The sequence below is a fragment of the Corvus brachyrhynchos genome, unplaced genomic scaffold, assembly GCF_000691975.1.
Source record: "Corvus brachyrhynchos isolate BGI_N302 unplaced genomic scaffold, ASM69197v1 scaffold152, whole genome shotgun sequence".
Classification (NCBI taxonomy): Eukaryota; Metazoa; Chordata; class Aves; order Passeriformes; family Corvidae; genus Corvus; species Corvus brachyrhynchos.
In genome coordinates this window covers 669001-688865 of record NW_008237447.1, presented here as the reverse complement: position 1 = coordinate 688865, position 19865 = coordinate 669001, and the positions used below count along the sequence as shown (strand labels likewise).

Here is a 19865-nt window from a genome sequence, read left to right as displayed (position 1 = left end):
ACCCATAAAACATCACAGCAGGGTTACCCAGCCTCAGAATACAGGGGATGAATGTCACTGCAGCACAGTCACTGCTGCACACAGGCAAGATCAAAAATTAATGCCCTAGGTCAAAAAAGGAAACTCTACCACAGAATGGAGCATTCCAGGAACAGCTCTCATACTGAGATTTAAATTCATCAAATAACAAGACATTTTTGGAGATGCAGACAGAAGCAGACGACATATCAAATTAAGATCCCTGAAAGTGTGCAGTTTATTCCTGGAAAAACACAATCTCAAGTAAAAGGCCAAGTGTTATACAGCAAAACTAAAACAGGAAATAATATTTTCTTGCTGTTACGTCTTTATTCTGAAGTAATATTCAATTGTTCTCTCTATCCAAATCACATTTGTGTGGAACAACAGCTCTACCTCAGTCTGCAGAAGAGATAAAAAAATAATGTTTTGGAAGGAAATTAATCCTCCTAGGTAAAGATATTCAAAATCCTAACAAAAAATAATAAACACATATGTTAAATGCAGTATTCTATACTGCAATAGCTTCTAGTAAAATAATTGAAAATACTTCCTTTTTATGTTTCTTCAAAGCAGTATGAATGCAAAAGGAAGTTTTATCTGCACAAGAAGTGACAAGTTCAGTTGAAAAATAACTGGCACTACAACAATGCTTAATAGCCTCTAAATTTACCAGACATTTGTCAAAATGAACAGTCTGGGCTTAAGACAAACTGACAATGCTGGAGTTATTTGGAAAGCACTGGAGACTACAAGCATATGTTCTGAGAGCATTAAACAGTAAGAATGCTTTGGCATTGGTTTCACAAATACTTGAAAATATAATTATGTAAAAAAGGCCCCCAAAACACAAGCCTCAGACTCAAAATCATGTCAGTTCTTACGCGATCAATCTAAATCACCCAGTATCCCATGTGAAATGGAACCCAATCTCTTTATCTAATTGCTATGATAATTATCCTCAGATACTGGAAGAACAAGAACAGCCCATCTGTGAAGGAATTCAGTGCTGCATCACACAAAATAATCTCAGAAAAAAAAAAAATAATAGCCTCAGTATGTTGGAGAGAGTAAATGTGTGTTTATCTAGCTGTGTATGGGAAATGAATTTTAAATATACCTTAAGAGGGTCAAAATATCCTCAAAATATCCTTAAATATGTGTCTAAATAAGGGAAAATATTAAATACTGATATATTATCATGAGTTTCTATCATATGTCATAAAATAAATAGTAAGATAAAGGAGTACAAACCAGCAAAGCACAAAAATTCATCTTTCTTTGGAGTCATATTCAAAAAAATTTAAATCTACTATTTCAATTATACACAATGTGTCTAAGGTTGGAAGTCCCTATTTCTAGAAACTCTTGCTCTTACATTAAATATTTAATATATTCATAGTGCTCTATTGCTACTTAATTCTACTAATTTTCTACTAATGATTAAGAATAAACAGTCATCATTTTTTGGATGATCCAAGGAAGCATCTATTGATAAACACACTGGGCCATTAAGTGTTGTTTTCCAGATGGACTTTGATCAACTTAATTTAAGTGAAGCTTTGTAAATATTGTTCTTAGCCACTTGTGCAGTAGATTAAATGACCAGACTCCGATCAGAATGCTGCTTTCTCCTCCATGGAGACAGATGTTATCTGTGGTTCTTTATTACATTCCCAAGACATTCAAGTTCGTTCATTAAGACTGAATTACTGTAACTCCCTCTTCTCTTGCCTTCCCAACACATTTTTCTCTGCTCATCCCTGTTCAGAATATTATTGCAAAGATCACCTCTGCATGTTCTTGCATCTCATTTTTTATCCTTCTTCCCCCTTTATACTGTTAAATAAAAGCATCTGAGAGCTGCTTGTGGTCTACCTAAGCTCACTTCTCAGCATTCTACCAGTTCCACTCTTTCTAGCTGGCTTCAAACACCAACCCTCATTACCACCCTTTCCAGCTGGGCATTTTTGTGCTTTCCTGCTTCATAAATATCTGCAGAATAATTTCATTATTCCTACTGAGAAGCTCCCTCACCTTCCATCAAGCCTGCACAAATGATTTTAAAAAGCCAATTCTCAGCTAAGTCTGTAGACGCTGCACTGTCCAATGACAACTCATTGACTCTGCAATCACTTGTGGGAGCCAAAATGGGCTATAAGTGCATCTTTGGGGAAGTTCTTGTGGCAGCTTTTAAACAGCACACAGGTTTCTGTTCTACCATTTAGAGCATTTGGCTAATTTAAATAACACAGTGACAAAACATGGCGAGGGTATTACTTTATAACCTATTTTCCTAGTATTGATGATGCAGAGGCTTGCAGATACACTCTAAAGAATATCCCTGCTTGGTTTTTTTTCCTAACGAACACAAAGCATCTGGCTTCTCACTTTTGTTACAATTACTCAACCCTGCTAACACAAGCCATCATTCCTCCAGCAGTGATCAGTTTGTATGATCTGAGCACCTTCTCAAAGAAACCTCCTGCTAAATATGAAATTTTCAATCCTTTTTTCCCCTTCAGCTGCTGGCTGAATCAATACTGTAATAGATGTACTTTCAGTAAAAAAAACTTTTCACTCTTGACACTGCAATTGGCCAAACAAATGCAGGCAGCTTAAGGCAGCTTAGGTTCCTTCTTGTCTAACTCAGTTCCACAACACTGCTGACCTTGTAAAGCCCAAGGTTCCTGGAGCTATTTTATGATCTTCCCTCATTAACCTCCAGGCTATCAATTTATGTTAAGATAAGTTCAGCCACAATGGATAAGATCAGTTTGAACTGTTTCACTGTTTGAATAATCCAGGCAAATCTTATTGCTACAATATCATTTCTATGTCTTTGGAGGGGCTAAGACTGCTAAAGACTTTTTAATGTAAAACATGGAACTCCTTTAATTAAGATTCCAGTCTTGCCAGAGACTCTGTGGACTATCCCTGCTGATATATGGAGGGATGTACAGAAAGATTTGTGGAAAATCTTACCTTACAACTTAAAAGTAGCAACACTGACTGCATTTTAATCTAATCCATGTGAAATTGAGAAGAAAAAATTGATTTTGATTTTTCTATTACCAATAAGGTATTTGATAAAAGTTTAGCAAATGTACAAACAACCTGCCTCATTCCTCTGGCTCAGCATAGCATTTTAAATTTACTAATCATGTTGGAAGCTATTTATGTGCCATTAAATTTTACCAGAATTTGTTATGTTTTTCACAGCTCTGAAGTTGTTCAGACAATGCGTCTCTGTTTGCATAATGTTTCTTGGCTCTGCTGCCACCTGCAGCAAAACACAGAACGAAGGCCCAGTAAAGGTATTTCTGTCCTGATTTGCATTATTTATTTACAGCCCCTCTTCATTACCTGAATGTACTCAAAGTTTATGAGAAAGTAATAGCAAAGGGTGATTTCTAAACTAATCCAGACCCTCCAAAATGTTAAAATGCTTTAATAAGAAGAAAAAAATAAAAGGAAAAAGAATGTATTGGGAGACTGATATGCTCATTTATTTCATTAGACCAAAAAAAGACTAGAAACATCTGTACCTATATATTTAGGCTTTTCAAAGCATCATTTCCCCTTCCAAATTTGTAAATACTAATAAACAAAATGGGAAGGAGTTTTATTATGTGCTTAAGTTTCTTTTAAGGTAGAAAACCAAAAATACTCAAGAGTTACTTTCTTTCTTGCGGTTTTTGTGTGTGGTGGTTTTTGTTGGTTTTTTTACATTAACAGGCATAAACCTGCCATCACTCTTGTCAAATACCCAGTTCAAAACTAAAAATAGATGCTTAGCTGGATGACCGACTCTAATATTGCTAATTAGAACTGATGGGAACTACAATAATCATCTAATCCAACTGCCAGATATGTACTCCTGAGAAATGCCAATGACATGTGTGTGGCTTTTTAACCATGAACTCACAGGCAAGATCTTCATAACAACAGAGGGTTTTATATCTTAAATCTGTTTGGAACAAAAATTAAGACCACTACAAATTAAAAACATGGTGCAAGCATTAGGGTGGTTTTCAGTGGCATTAATTAGAAAGTAATATTTGTTTCTGCTTTCTCAAAGATCATTTGTGGCTTTCAAAGTGGAAAGCAACCAGCTTAAGTGAAAGAAAAGCAACATAGCAAGTTATCTGTGAAAGGGACAACAGCCTTGAAGAGCTTGCCAAGATTCCTGTCTCTTCTATGAAAAGTCTACTGGACTTGTTAGTCATGATAAAAAATTTCAGGGTCTTGTCAAATTCTCTTGTTTTTTTAGCTCAACTTGAATAATAACTCAGTTTTTTCAAGTGGCGTTGTAATAACTGGATGCCACTTTACATCACTATCCTAATTTACAAAGCAATTTATATGAAGCTATCGTCATACGGGGTCACTTGTGTGCCCTTCCAGCAATGCAGAGGACCAATTTCGAGTTATGGTATCCAAGACCGAAAAGTCCAGTTATGAAACAAGTTTCTTTCTTTAGGAAACACAGGCATTTCCTTTTTTAACAACAATCCCCTTATAAAGCCCTCTATTTCAAACTCCTACCACAAACAGGTCCAGCAGAAGAAAGCTCTACAAACCAAAGTTTGGGAAAAGAAACACCAAATATTGCAATACTCTTCTAATAATTTCTGTACTGCTGTTGATGGGGAATGAGAAGTGTAAGTAAAATGTTGAAGGAAACCAGTAAAATGTTCAAAGATATTCTCCTTGTGTGCATTCTGTCATATTAGAGGCTTATTTTTGGCATATTTGTCCTAGCACTTAAAATAAAGTTTGCTGTATTTGCATCCCCACATGACAGAAGATAATTTAGTTCAGTAGCTACACCTGTTCACCGACTGAGCCCACGCATTTGCACAGTGGTTCTTGCCAGATTAATTTATCCTGTGAAATTTTTACTGAGGGGAAAAGGAAAACCTCCAGCTTCATTTAGAGGTCTTTCACAGCAGCTTTTTTTTAAATTTTTTTTTGGTAGACTGGATACAAGAGTTGATTGATGACATTTAGCTGAGTATTTTTCTTCTACACTAACCTCTGTCAAAAAGACGACTTCTAAGGACAACGAAGAGTGAGGCCTTTGGCTGCATCCAGCATTCTGAACTGCCAAGCAAATGCCTTAGAAGTTTATAGCTTTAAAATACTGCTCAAAGAACCCAGCTGAGGTTGTGACCCTACTGGGCTCGGTAACGTACAAGTTTAAGTGAAAATATGAGATCCATACTCCAAAGAGTTTGTGAATTCATCCTCTCCATCAAAGATAATATAACTCTTTGGCAGCAAATCCAGGTTTGGTTTCAAGCTACTATAAAAAGAAACTTCAGATGATCTTCTCTTTGGTCTCACACAATGAACTCCTGTCAAGTGATGAACAGCAGAGCTGCAGAAATAATGAAAGGGGAAAAGAGACCAGAAAACTCAGCACTGAATTTGGATTTTTCGACCTGAAAATTCCATGATGCAAGCTGAAGGGGGAGATCTGTTGCTCTGATGGAAACACACACTGGCATGGGGGAGAGAGTCCTAGTAGTGTTTTCCCTGCTGAGGCTGTGGAGATCATTCCAGAAGGGGTTAATAAGTAGAGGAACTATTGTCCCCTTGGGATCATCGTGAAGCTGCTGCTCACACCAGCAACACCCTGCTAGCACCAGACTTGCTTGGGCTGAGCAGAGATGTGAGCTGGATGCTCACCTAAACCCGCCCTAAGTGAACGAGTTCAGGTTTCAAAATTAACTTGAATGCACATACTCAGAATAATGGCACTTTGATTACTGCTGGTAACCTCTAACACAGCCCTAATCCTGGTTTAAGATAAGTTAATTCCTTGAAATTACAAAGAAAAATTTCTCTTGGGAACCAGTGCAGGAGAAGGGAGAAATGAAAACAAAATCTGATCTCATCTCCCATATATGCCAAGGAATTATGCCTGCTTTAGAAAAAAATATTAAGAATATTTAATTTGTAAGAAGATAAAGATGTGCAGAGTTCAAGTTCTATTACGAGGCAAAGACCAAAGATGTTCTGAAATTTTTTCTTTTGTTCCTTTTTAAATGTTAGAAAACACAGAGTTAAGAAATTAAGAACAAAGACTTCCTTTTTTTTGTCATAGAAGTGTCACTTCTTCAAAGAGTACTGATTTTATTTTTAGGGTAGCTTCAGTCAAGAGACCCTAATAAGAAAGAAACACAGCTACTGAAAACTGTATCTAGGCATCCCTCATATTTCAAAGCAAAATGGTATAAAATTAAAAACCAAAAAAAGAAACCTCTTGCTTGCCACACTGTTCTTATTTTGCGTCTCAATGGGAAGAGAATGACAGATGGAAGTATAAAGTGTGTTTACTCCTGTCGGGCCTTTGATATGCAAATGGTTTTTCTGAAAGAATGAGAAATTCACTGACCAGAAGACATCCCCTCAGAAGAGAAGCATCACAACCTGAGGGAGAAGAGAGAGATAAACACTCCTTGGCAAATGCATTATGAACACTGATGACAGCAAGTCCTGCCACAACACTCTCCCAAGGGAATTATGTTTTGAAATGTAATGTCCTGACAATATTTAAATGTAAAGACGCAAGTATCTCAGGGATACTGATAATAAATAAAATACATTCACTCATTTGTTTCTATTTTTAAGTCTCACAAATAGCAAAGTGCTTGCTGTAATTCTGCAGTGAAGCCAAAACAGTTTTCAAATGCACTCACAACCTGTTTTCCACATGTAAAAAACCAGTTTTGCCCCCTTTCCATCCTGCTACAGCACAATTTGGATGCAGAATGAATGCTCCAAGAAGGTCAGAGTACAGCAGTGTAGTAACATTTCAGACCAAATAAAAACTACTTTAAGAAATGTAGCAAGGATTAAACAGTAATATTTTAAAGCTGATTATTTTAACAGGGTATTAAGCAAGATTGCTAAGATGGTAAAGCCCAAAACAGTACCACTGACCTTCTGTATACTCAACATATTCAAACTGCAAAGTCTATTGATTTTAAAAATATTTTAAAGGATTCACTGCATTTTCCCACTGTCACTAGCACCAAAGTCTAATGAAGAAAAATACTTGAAGGTTTCTTTCAACTTATCCCTTTTTCAAGATACCTGCCACAGCTAATTGCTCACAGTAGAATTGAGATAATGCATTTCTCTCAGGCACAAAGTCCTTTTTGAGAAAAAGAGCTACGTATTACTATTTCAATAGCTTTATCATGGACTTTTCTCAGGAATGACAGCCATCGTAACCATCTGACTGTTCCTCAGAACGCTCATGTTTTAAGTCTCTGCTGTAGTCCTCTTGAAAAACAAAACTATAAACCCTTAAACAAAAAAATAAACCCCACAAAAGCTAACAAGAAAGCACAGTCTCACTCCCTTCAGGAAGGGAGAACAAAGCAGCTCCAGAGAAACCCAGGAGAATTTATGTGGAAAAGTAAAAGTGCTGATGTTCTGAAAGTTAAAGCAAAAAAATAAACCCTACTCGAGTATCTTTACTATTACTACCACTCTCTTCTAAATTAACAGAAGAGTTTCATTGTGCCCTTGTCCTTGATTTTCAGGTTAAATTGCTCTGCTGATACTATTAACACTTAGGTAAAGAGGGACAAGGTGTAGGTATGAAGAGCCAATCAAATACCACTTACTTTTAAATTGCTTCTGTAGTAGCTACACTGTGGGCTTTTTTGGGAGCAGGCAACTGTAAAAATTACTGAAGACAGAGATTTAGTCAAAAATCAATTGGTTGTTTTATAGCCACTGAGCCTTCAGTTCTTTCAGGTTCACCTAATTTATTCCTAAAGCGTAGCAGAGTCCATAAATCAGAAACAAAGATAAGTTTTACAGGTTTCTCTTGAAGGAAAATCTTTTATTATACACTTCTTTTTCCACCTAACTGTAAATATTACTGCCCAGTAGATTCCAGCATTGCTTGTTATTCCTTATAAATTATATTACCTTTGTTGCTAAGAAGACTGGATACTACTCCAGGGGGAAAAAAAATAAACCAAAACAAACCAACCACCACCCACAAACAACAACAACCAAAAACCCCTTTGAAAATTAGAGAATTTTGAAATTAAAGCTTTTCCACTGTGGATAAAATACTTCCCTCGTATCATAAAATTGCAGAATCACAAAAAAACCCCAAAAGACGTTTACAAAGCAATCGTTCCTACATACATGCAAAAGAGTCAGTACCACAATTAGCAATCTCTGCTATGTGGATTTCAGGACCAGAGATGCCACCTGATCTTGTCTGATAGAATGCACCAGCAAAACCTTCAGGGACTGAAGTGCTTGCAGACCTTGCTTGCACACTGCAGCACTGGCAAAAAGACTGGTAAATGATTAAAAGGTATGTTGATTAAAGAACTTAGGCACTGGTACAAGAGTGGCGAGATCTCAAAGTGTATTTCATCAGTGGATCTTTTTCCCTTACAATCCTGTCTCACAAATTTATTCCAATTTCGCACTCACAGGAATAAGAGCAATCTCAAGGCTGCCTTTTAAAATGATGTGGTTAGTTTGGGATCATTAGACTAGGCAATGTATTTTATGAAATCATATCATTTTATTCATAGGCAGCTTGCATGCATTTTTACATTTACATTTTTTAAAAAAAGATTACTTCTCTCCATAGGCTACAGTGAGTAGCATGACCTGTATTTTTAAAACAACAAAACAGAGAGCAATCTCAAAATTACTCGCAGATTTTTACATTTATATGGTCATCACTTCTTTTGCAACAGCTACCTGGAGCACGAGTGGGTTGTTGTAAAATTTATTCTCATTTAGTGCCACCTCCTCCCTGAGAGGAAGAGTTCAGTTTAAGCAAGGTTTCTCTATTCACAGGAGTTTATGTTATGGCATTTTTAGATCTAAACACATCATGAAGTTATTTCTAAGTTTAAAAACCGTAATCCATCTGCATGCATCAGGTCCCCAGCATAAAACAGCCTGAACTCTTACAGTATATTTTTCTGGCAACTTTGCTTCATACATTGCACATTTTTACTTAAAAAACAAACCAAAACCCTAAACCAAAGCACCCAACAAACTCTATGGAGAAGTGTTGAACAAGTATTAAATCACAGTAGTGGAGGATTACAGAGCTCTAAAGTTGATGACTAGATTTTTTTTTCCTGATTATGTTTGCACACATGTATTAATAATTAACTTAGTCAACCACTTGATTCTGATTTGCATGACCTTAATGGAAATTAGCCACTATTTTCCTTTGGAAACTACAAACTTTTCACTCACTATCCCCAAACTGCACCATCACCCCATCTCCAAATTAATTTTAGAAGTCTCATCAGGATCAGAACCCAGAGCTGCTAATGATTAAATGGCCTAACAGTGCGTAGTATTTCCATGAGAACAAATCAGCATTTGGCACTGAAAGTTCTAAATAACCCCTTAAAAGTCCACAGACCAGAAGAATAGTTCAGTAATTATCTGTCAGTCTACTTCACGTCTAACTTGAGAGAAATGCCTGGTTTGTTCCATATGGCCCTGTACCACCTCATCCTGCTATCAGATTAATCCCAATTAATAATTATTTCTTGCCTCTTCTTGCATTTTTAATTCTAAAACTGGTGATGCCAGCTGACCAGACACGATTGCAAAGGTTGGTGGTGGCTATGAACAGGTTGGGACACAGCAGTGAATAAAACAGTTAAACACATCAGTTGCATAGAAAAGAAGGGTGAAAATTACTTCTATTTCAGCTAATCTGAGCCATTGACCAAAGGGAAAACCTAAGGAAGCTCAGCAGGGGAAGCACAGCCAGCCTCCCACAGACCGACCAGTGTCTTTACCATCTGGAGCCATCCAGAGACATGTACCAGTGCAAAGCACTGAAAAACCTCTTTAATGGGATCTTGTCAATGTAGTGGCCATTTCCTCTGGGATATTAACAATATATACAGACTTCACCTTCTTCTGCTATAATTGTTTAGCTGTTTTTCAGTTCAACCTTGTAGTTTATTTGGGGACTTTGCACTAAATATTTGGATTTTCATCAATTACTAGAAAGTTTCAAACATGAAATTTGATTTCAAAATTTTAGTCACCTGATCAAATTAAAAAAAAAAAAACAATGTAGCCCACACAACCCAAAAACATATATGTGAAATACTTAAAAAAAAAAAACCAAAATAAACAAACATGAATGCCTCAAACCCCAAATACTAATCCCCGGTGATTAGAATCTGATTTTCTGACAAAAGTTAAACATTTTGCATGTTTGCAGGGAAGACAAAAAAAAAAAAATCCAACCTATCCAAAGACCTTTTAAAAGGGAGTTCTTAATTTTCTATACTGCTCTAAGAATCTATAATTTTATTTTTTTTTATACTTTGCACCATCAGTTTACTTAATGTTTCATAAGGAAAGAATATAGAAGGCAAAAAAAAATTCTAATCAATCTAAATTTTCCTCCAGAATTCTCTTTTCAAGAGAATTCAGGTCTTTATTAAAGATTGAAAATGAATTTTTTCAAAATGAAGTCCATTAACAGCATTTCGCTTGCTAACATGGTTTAACATCACCTGCTAAATGCAGTAACTGGGGATGTAATACTCAATAACTGAGATAAATAGGCAAAATGGCTATAATTCCTAGTTTACAAAGAGGAATACACACAGAAGTCATCAAATATATTATTAATTTACTGCATGTCAAAGAATGCCTATTCAGATCCTGAAAAGAAAAATGTACATTTCCCCTCATAATCTGGGATTTGCCTTTCCCGGTATCCTAAATGCTACAAACCAACCCTGTCTCCAGGCATTCCCCTTGGACTCTCCCCAGCGTCTTTACCATCTCCTGACTCTTTAGCTTCTTTTATTTTTTCTGCTAACCATGGTGGAAAATTTAGTCTGCCTTAAAATAAAAAATACTTCTATATCTTTTATTTCACTCTCTCACCTCCCAATGATTCCACATTCAAGTTCTTGCTATCCTTATGAAGGCATCTTGAACACACACGTGTGTAAGTATAAAATTACATTAAAAAACCCGTGGTTTCTCAAATATTGATTAAAATTAATTGCAGGAAAAAATTGTAACAGGCAAATATGATGAGGAATATTACCACGAGCATGACCTATAAATAGTCACCAAGTGAAATATGTACTTCAGTGGAATACTTGCTAAATTTGGGAAGGGTTGTTACCGGCCTTTACTCCCCCCACCCCCTCCCCCCCCCAATTTCTTTCTAAGCTGCCAATACACACAGATACTGGTATGTAAAATTCTGCACATACTGAAATAACTCTTTAATATGATTTTTCAATTCTTCTATCTTGACTGCTCAGTTTCTCCTTGAAGACTGGCTTACAGTAAAGCTGAAATCTACATTTTGACTCTGCATAAAAGATAGACTGCTATTAAATTCACTGTTCCACAGGGACTTTATTAAGGCTGCTAAAGATCTGTGCATCATTTTAATTAGAATTAACACTTTCATCTTGTTTATGAATATATGTAAGATAAGCTTTGAAATATTTAACATCTGGGAATACAGTCAAGCTGTCACAGCAAAATTAAGACATTTCACATACATAACTATTATTATATAATAGCCAGATACCAAATAACTAAACATTCATTGTTAGCATTTGGAGTATAATCTCTCTATGCATACATTTCCATGTCCTTTGGGAATTCATTCATGCTTTGATCAGTATCCCTTTGAAGCAACTTTTCTTTAAAGAGAGACATTTCAAGTGCAGTCCTTGACTGTGTTAGATGTTTCCCTGGTAGGTACGAGACCTGTTTTACATAATTTATTCTGCTGTTAGCAGACACATTCCCAGAACAGCACAAGCTCGGTGCAGCAGGTTGCTTCCCAAGGATCACCTTCCCTTGCTGATGTATTTACTTGGCAGCATAGAAAGATTCACAGAAATGACTGTTCAACAGGTCACCATCTCCAGGTCAGACACCTCTTGTGAACTCAAGGTTCTTCCCAGCAGAATATTCTCCTGGGATTTGATGGGACTCCTAGAAGTAAAAGTAAGGGCGGTGGAAGATAATCCAAACAAAAAAATCCCACAAAACTCTTCAAGAGAGAACTTTCAGCACATCAACTAGAACACTATAGGACTGTGTTTTGATACATGTCAGACAGTAATCTTTGTAAATTTAGCCCTTTCGATCTAGAGCTTCTTTTTCAGCATTTGGCATCCAAAACTAAGGTAGCAGCTGACATTTTGGAGCTCCAGTTACTGATCCTCTCTTCTTGCCAAGAGACCTGCAAAAGTAAACAGCAGTGCAGCTCAAAAGCCATCCATCTCCATGGCTTCTCTTGGAACTACTGAGGATGAAAAGAATTTCTAAGTGGTTCCTCTCCTTTCATGGGAGTTTCGCTTCCTCTCCCTTTTCTCTTATACAAAGGTATCAGTCAAATTTCGCCATTAACAATATTGCCTTTGCCTTTCATTTCTTCCCCCATTTAGCAAGAGCTTAAGCTTGTGAGTAGCCTCCAAACTGCTTTGCCCAAATAAAGCCTCACACATGACAAAGCTTGGTTGGTGTGGTTTCTGAGAACCTTTCAAATACCACTGCCCTTTAAATCTAAGTTTGCCCATGACAGAGAATGACCTTACAGTCCACATACATTTCTGTCTAAGACAACTAATACTAATTTTTTTATGCTATTTCCCACCTTAAGTTTTAGGAAGAAAAAGCAAAGTGTGTTGACTAAAGAAAATTTTGTTTCATTTACATTATTACTGAGACTTGCAAAAAGCAAATACACTTCAAGTTTTTAAACACCTGCACACACATTCTTTTGTATTCAAGACAAATCTCAGAAATCACTCTATGCATTCGCTTCTGCTTGTGATTCCTAGGCCACACCATGCCAGAGAAAACCTCTTATTGATCACTTTTGAAATTATATTTCTCAGCATAAATGCTTGAATAATTGACTGAATAAAATGATGCTAAACCTCTATGGGAACAGTTTCATTACAGAAGATGCTTTATAGTTTATTTGTGAATGTGTTACTGATTAATAGCCTGCCTCGGAAGAAGTACTGGTGATTATCTTCAGATTTTGTATCTCCACTTTATGAGTTCTCAAAGGGGACATAATCTATATTGAAATAATAATATTCTAACATGTTTCAATTATTTCAAAGTATAAATTTAAGTGCTTGTGCTCAGAAGCCTACAAAAAAGAATCTTCTAAAAAATCTAATTCCTAGATTTTGAGAATTTCTGAGCTATTATATATTATAATCTGTAATATATATTATTATATAATTAGAATTACATATATTACAATTTGAGTAATATTTCTAATAATTATTGAAAAAATCCACAATCTACTGTAGTGTTAAGAACTTGTAAACTTCCATGGAGCATTAGGACTAAAATTTTTTCTCTTAGCTTATGCTTATTTTTCAGGGCTCCAACAGGAATAACAACAGTTGGAGAAACTGAATTTTCAAAGACAAATATATCAAGCCCTTATTATGCCAGAACTGCTATTCTACTGCAAGAAATGGCTATGGAAATCCTTAAAACACAATTGTGTTGTGCACACAGTCGTGTTCCTTTGTAAATTGGTGGCCAAGGTTTGTCACAGCTTCCTCACAAAGGGTTTCTCTTTCACAACTTTCAACAAATTCCATGAGTAGCACAAGGCATTTCGCATTCCACAGGTGTTATTAGGTCTTTATAAGTGAAACATCATGGTATTACTCTCCTCCATTTGTTGGTCACACAAGACCTCTTCCAAATTCAGATGTACATTTTCAGCACACTGAGGAAACCCACATGCTGAGGATATATTCAGCCATTAAAAAACCCCCACCACACTTCTCTTCCAGCTGCAGGAAAACCTCAGCTGTAGGAAGACACAAGCAAGCAATGCTGAAATTTTGCATTCATTAAATACAGCAGGCCCAGGGTTTCACTCAAACAAAACTCACCCCCACTCAATATATTTGAACATTGAAACAGTTAAGGTTGATCATGAGCAAAGTGCAATGAACATCTCACAAGGCAAATTAATGTGAAATATTTGAGCTGAAGCTTTAGCTACGGATCCCAGAAGAGGGGGAAAAAAAATTATGTGGCAAGCAAGGAAAAGCTGCATTACCCAAGAACAGAGGGGCACAGGTTCTGTTAGTGTCTCTAGGATGTGACACATTTTGAGGACAAATCCTATGACAGTGAGGGACACAAGTACCACAGAGTCAGTGCATTCCTTCCCCTCCTGCCACACTACACCATCCAACCTGTCAAGTGGTCCTGGGTTTTGGCAACACAGGAAAACTTCAAGATAAAAAAATAATGAACAACAGTTTTACAATGCACTTCAGTCACCATACAGTTGAACAGATGTACAGATGCACTTGTATTTATATTTTCTGTAAAAGTTAAACAGCTTGTTCCCATTAGTACCACAATTTTTCCATCACTGCAGTGTACTTCTTTCAGCAGAGCAAGAGCAAATAACTCATTTACTGTGGGCTGCTGCTAATGTCAAATCATGCAGCTCTGTTACCAAGTCACACACAACAACAAAATCAATCCTTGCAGTCCCTTGGACAATTTTTGTCTACTGTTTATCAAGGATAGCTGGTAGGATCAATATCCAGCAATATTCACTAACGCAGAACCTGAAGCAAGACACACTTGGGTTATCAGCATGCTTTTGTTGCTGAAGTTTCATGTCTGTGTGTACAAACAGAAAATATTGAAGTTTTTCAGTTTGAAACTCTCTATTTAACCTCAGCTGGCTTCCTTCTTCCACTATCAAAGCAGGTTTCCATTCAATGCACACCTCAGTATCAGAGCAAAGAACAGCAATTGCCAACATTAATTCAGTTTGCAAACAATAAGCTTTATATTTATGCATAATTTATTTAGGTGCAGTTAGAAAAATCAAGGCTCTGATTTGAATTTTTACAGTGAAATATTCTGGAAACCAAGTTACAGTGACTATTGCAAGGTTCTTTATTTGCTCCAAATGATGCAAGTATGACATGACAAGAATATGCAAGCAACTTTTATTCATTTATTATCACTGGAATTTCCTTACTATGTAGAACCAAATGTAAAGGGGTTTTTTTTTGTTCTTTAAATCCTTACTTTTGTACCCCCCTTCCAGCTTTTTAATCAGACTTTTTGTGTTACAATTTATCCAGCTGAACAATCTGCAGATGGCTGTATATTAAGTGAAAGGGTTGGCCAGGAGCTACAATGTGACTTTTTACAGCATTGAGATTTTTCTGGCTGTTAACTCAGGCAGTTATTGAAGACAGGTGCCCTCGGATGCTTATTTAATTCCTAACACTTTGTTGCAGAAAAACCCAAAAAACTGAAATCAGTAACTAACTTAAATATCCACATTTTTAAGGCACTGAAAAGAAAATGCAAAAATGCTACAATGAAAAAATCCAAACAAATGAAAACAAAACAAATAAACCCCAAACCAGAAAGGGCCATCAAAACAACTTAAAAGTATTGAAAAAAAGGTGAAATTACTGAATACAGCCAAGTCACACCTCTCCGGATTGGTGCAACTCACTAAAAATTCATCCTTCTGACAGTAAGTAATACCCCATCCATACCACAGTTCACCATCCCTCATTTACCTCCTATTTCAGCCAAGCAACAATGCTATTTTTAATTTACACTCATTGCAAGCCATAAGGACAAAATATTTTCCTGCGTGCAAGTGGAAAAGGTACAAATGAAAGAGAGACACAGCCTGAAATAGCTTGGCACATGACCTGCCATTTAGAAATTAAAACCAGGATATAGGAACATAAAAGTGCTGCCAGTAGCATCTGCAATGTCACTTCAGAACAGAGAGTAATTTAAGTTTTCATCTACTGTAAACATTTTTTTTCTAATGTATACAGGCTCAGACTTTTTCCATCTGCTAGCAGCTATATGTGGTTAAACATTCAGAAGCTTTGAACAGGTCATTATCAATTACTTTTCTATACTCTTACCTACAGATTTGCTGTCATGCACAACTTCTATTTTTTTTCCTCATCCTTATTCTTGGATTGCACTAAAAACATCTATTTAGCAGTTCCACCTAAGAGCTGAATCTGGAATTGACAAATCACAATTCGACTTTATCCGTATTGAGAATTGAAAGTTAAAATACATGTTGAGTGTTCACAGATGATGTGCAGCCTGATATAGGCTGAAGAGGAGGTTTTTCAGTGGATAGAAAACCATATCACCAATAATCACAAAGGTTTCGAGTACTATCATTGAAATGGTGAAATCTAAAGCTCTGCAGACTCACAAATTATGTAAAATAAGCTGTCATTGCTCAAGCACAAGAAAAAAGTGTAAAGACCTTTCAGAGCAGTCACAGAGTTGAGAATCTGTTATAAATTTCATTAAACATATGGCTGCTTACTTGGAAAAAAATTAGTATTATTTAATTTTTTTAACTGACCAGTAAGTCACAGATGCTATTAAAAAAACCAATGAATTAAAAGACAGCTATTTAAATCATCTCCATAAGAGACCAAAGCAGAGATGATTGTGATTGCCCTATTCTGCAACAGAGACAAAACAGTCAGTGGATCCTCTTAGTCCTTCACTCATTCAGCCTCTGACAAATTCCTGTCTCTGGCTCTCCAAAAGGAGTTGGCAGGAAACAGAAATTTGGAATTTTACACCCAATATCTTAAGGATCTACTGCAACACAAGTGAACAGCCCCAACTCTGCTGCAGGAAGGTTTTCCCTTAAAAAGAAAAGTTTTAGCCACAGAAAATTTTGTATTTAATCTCATTTTGTCCTTTTTTTTGTAGTCAAAACCTTTCTATGCTTTTCCTTTAAAGATGCTGCCTTCAGTGCCTGGTAAAGATTAGATCTCCTGAGCAAATAAACATGTGGAAGAAAAACCAAAAGGAACCTTACACACTACTGTATCTCTACAACTCTGAAACTTGCAGTTCCAAAGTACTTTATTCCCCCCTTTTCCCGTTTTGATGCCAGCATACAGGTAACAGAAGCATGACTGTAACATGGACTGCTTGGTTTCCCAATAACAAAGCCACACTACAGGTACATAAATGAGGAGGGGATTAGTTAGTATCTGAAAAATGAGAATAGTTTCTAATTGGATCAGATGGAAGGGCTGAAGAACATAAAGATAGGATTTCTACTTCAGCAGCCTAACACGGAAACATTACCACAAATTCAGGTGATAAATAATGGAAAGAATTAATTTGTTCAATTAAAAACTCCATGTGTTCAGGCATTAGTATCCCTGGGAAGTGTTGTTCAGTCAACTCAAGGTCAGAGGATTTGAATTTTACATTTTCACTTCTTAGTCTATTTGTCTCAATTAAAATAAACCAGGTGAGTCTGTCAGCGCCTGTTGTTTTACATTTTTAACACTTAATATTGCTTCAACTATACCATATTTACCCCACTTTGGAAGTGGTGGCTTCCTGAGAGTATTCCTTATGAAGAATCAACTTTTTATGGCTAGTAAAATACACTTTCACACTCTGATTGGTTAAGACTAAAGTAAAATCTGAAATTACTATAATAATTAGTATTTGCTATATATAATTGAATTTTTCTTTGCAATTAATTCCTAACCTTGAGTAATTCAGATAATTTTTGGTAAATCATTAAAAAGTCAAACTTCAGTTAACAATCATCCAATTATTTCTGTATCATGCCCAAACAGAAGTGAACCATTATGATTAAGTTTGCAGAGTGCTCCTTGTCATGATTGTTTGTTCCTATGTAAAAAAACCCACCATGAAGTCCTGATATGGCCTGTATATATTATATACTTGTTAAATTTAGCACAACTCTTGTCTTGGGCTGACATTCAGAGAACACAGAGTACTGAACATGCCACTTTTAATTGTTGTTTACCGGAATCATGTGCAGCATCTCCTCCTTCTAAGCTGCAACTTGGTAATGGGGCTGGTGTCAATGCATTAGCAAAAGCCAGCAGTTCATGTCAGAGCAATTTCTGATTAGCATTGCCAAATTATTGGTTCTAATTTATTCATTAATGCCTAAAGAAACAGAATAACATGGGAATGATGCTGCTATTTCAGGATTTTGAGTGGAAAAAACTTGAAAAGTAGATTCAAATCAAAGACTCACAGATTGTTTACATAATAAATTTAGAGAAGATTGGTATATTCGAGGTTATCCCATTCAAAAACGTACAGAACACACAAATACCTGAGAATCTCTTGCAGTCAATGCCACTTTCCCCCACTGACTCCAGAAAAGGAAGACAGTCCCAAATCAGCAAAAAATTCCCTGTTAATATTCCTCTGAGCTAACTAGACACATTGGGGTATACATTTAACAAGTAAGGATATTTTAATCCAGTTGGGAATTCTTCTCAGACACTTTGGCTCTGAAATGATGCTTTTAAAAGAAAATAGAATGCATAGAGAATACTGAGAGATCCAGAGAGACAGAGAGATGCATAAACCCAGTTGAAATAACTGAAGTGTTGCCAGTTAGGGAAGCAGGTAAAGCAGATTTAGGCAGCTGAAAATAACTTATGATTTTTAACAGCAGTAGTAAAACTGACCAAAGGTGGTTTTTTAGCCCCATTCTTGCTGCTTTGCAAAACAATGAGCAGTGACAAAGGCAGAATATCCTTCCTTATGCCATTCTGTATTTTGTGAAGAGAGACTCTATTTCCACAAATACCAAAATAGAATATTATTCTTGAAATTCTGTGAGAGATAAGCCATATTTGCCATGAAGGGCTTATTCCTCACTGAGCCACAGGCTGGGGTATAAAAAGTTTGACACCATTTCTAAGTAGGAAAAATATATTCAACTATTACCAAGTATTGCCCACCACCCAATTATTTGTCAGAATAGACTTCAAAATAAAAAATTATTATTTGGACTGTTATTTTCATGCACAAGAAAGGTTCTCTCCCAAGTATGTCAGATTATGCCTGCACAAAGCACTGACAGAATGGTGCAAAATACTTTCAAGACTTAGATTTGCAATTCCAGCAGAGGAATGGGAGGGACAGAAGGGATTTGGGGGAAGGACCCAAAAGACATGAAAATTTTATAAATATATATCAGGTCTTATCAGGCTAATATAGAGAGGCTTCTACTTCTTCCCCCATCTAGTCCCCAGCTTGCTGCTTCTCTGAAAACAAGCTCAACGTAAATTTTAAAAACTTACCCTCAGACAGTTAGTAAAGTTCAGGTATTTTTTGATTTAATGGGTATTAAAAAGTTAGCTCAGGATTTACTGACAAGCAATGACTCTTTTAAACTCTGAATGTTATTCATGTCTCAGCCAAGAAGTAAAGTCTCAAAAAGAACATTACGGCTGTCTGAAAGATGCCCATCAACACACATCTGTATCATGGTTCAGTTCACAACACTCAGCAGTCACACTGAAAAAATCCCATTGTACAAATGCATTGCCAGCTCTCCATGTGTCCACCTCCACTACCAGCTTTAGCACAAATGTAGCCACCCTGACATAACCCTTCCACTCATGGTTTATACACTGCAGAGCAGGAACTACTGAAATTAAATTGTGCTCTTTGGTTATGAAAGCATCTCAAGCAGTTGGGCTTACCTTGGGCATGACATTCAAAAAGCAATGCAAAACAAATGTACTCTGAAAAACTGTCAGAAAAAAATAACACAAACATTTAGATTCACTGTAGAAGATTAAATGGACAACACCAACCTATGAAAGTTACTTCAAAACACGTGGAAGCTCTATTAGATTGGAATTTTCTAAAATAGTAATTTGTAATTCTTAGGGCAAATAGTTAAAAATACGCAAAAACTTGTGGCTTTGGGTACTCCATTTCATTTAGAAGGTACCTGGTTCAGC

General features: G+C 36.3%; 1 protein-coding gene across 2 annotated transcripts in view; it reads right to left on the bottom strand.

The window, feature by feature from the left end:
* The window catches only part of EPHA6 (EPH receptor A6), a 362575-nt gene that overhangs the window by 280066 nt on the left and 62644 nt on the right, over positions 1–19865 (bottom strand). The window lies entirely within an intron of this gene.